At 48.5% G+C, this 1,292-nt stretch overlaps 2 non-coding genes across 2 annotated transcripts; both read right to left on the reverse strand.

Annotated features, from left to right (window-relative positions):
• Nucleotides 1–490: 490 nt before the first annotated feature.
• Trnai-uau lies at nucleotides 491–564 on the reverse strand. The gene has a single exon. It is a non-coding gene; the product is annotated as a tRNA-Ile (tRNA).
• A 271-nt stretch (nucleotides 565–835) lies between these two features.
• Trnaa-cgc lies at nucleotides 836–913 on the reverse strand. The gene has a single exon. It is a non-coding gene; the product is annotated as a tRNA-Ala (tRNA).
• Between the last annotated feature and the right edge of the window lie 379 nt (nucleotides 914–1,292).

The following is a 1,292-nucleotide window of genomic DNA, read 5'->3' on the forward strand; positions in this document are numbered from 1 at the left end:
TAAGAGGGGCCCATATTCTGCTTTATTGCCGGCTATCACATCATAAAATGCGCAAGTCAAAGCCACAGCGACTCCTAGTCAGCCTACCTGGACGCTGCCGCCGACCGACCGTCGCCACCCCCTGTGTCTGCACAATGAGACTGGGGGACTAGGCTGTCAGCTAAAGCTTTCATCCAGTTATGCTCGTCTGTTCCACAGAGAAAGCTCCCCTCGGCACTCGGCACCCTCTTCCTTTGAACGCAGGCAAAGCCTACCACTATACTTTCTCTAGAGCATGCAAGCCAACCATTTCATCATATGAATGAAGTCGGATCGAATCAAATGTAGAAAACAAGTAATAAAGTTCTCCTTTCCTATGAACCTTAAGCATCACGACGCAGTATCAAAAGTGAGAATGCACGGCAATCTCTTAAGTGAAATTACATTGAAATGAACACCCTTAGCTGCTTACAGGCGTTGACATACGTCAACGGGGACAGATGAAAATGTGTGCCCCGACCGGGACTCGAACCCGGGATCTCCTGCTTATATGGCAGACGCTCTATCCATCTGAGCCACCGAGGACACAGAGCAGAGCGCGACTGCAGGGGTTTATCTCTGGCACGCCTCCCTCGAAACCCACATTCTCAACGTATTGTCCCGCACTACATTCGTAGTGGAGGAGGAGGAGGATATTAGTGTTTAACGTCCCGTCGACAACGAGGTCATTAGAGACGGAGCGCAAGCTCGGGTGAGAGAAGGATGGGGAAGGAAATCGGCCGTGCCCTTTCAATGGAACCATCCCGGCATTTGCCTGAAGCGATTTTAGGGAAATCACGGAAAACCTAAATCAGGATGACCGGAGACGGGATTGAACCGTCGTCCTCCCGAATGCGAGTCCAGTGTGCTAACCACTGCGCCATCTCGCTCGGTCATTCGTAGTGCCCCCGCCCATTATACTCATTACTCGCTGCGCTTTGCCGATTCCCGTAGGAGTTCGGGCACTGTTTGTGCATTCGCACAGAAGGAGAAGATGGTCAAGTGGCCGGTGAGCCTTAACTACACATATACTAAGATGGTATCTGTTCTTTCGCACATGTCCGAAAGAACAGATACCATCTTAGTATATGTATAATCTCTTAAGTATTTGTGGTGGTGGTCATTAAAGTTCCCTCTTTAGAAAGTAAACAAAGCCGCAAATAAAATTATTTTATTATGCGATTTGAATCAACTATCACACCGGCGTGAAACTTTTATTTAAACATGGCCTCCCAGGATCTAAATATGACCTCTGTCTAGCATCATGAAACACT

Source organism: Schistocerca americana, chromosome 6, assembly GCF_021461395.2.
Source record: "Schistocerca americana isolate TAMUIC-IGC-003095 chromosome 6, iqSchAmer2.1, whole genome shotgun sequence".
NCBI classification, from domain to species: Eukaryota; Metazoa; Arthropoda; class Insecta; order Orthoptera; family Acrididae; genus Schistocerca; species Schistocerca americana.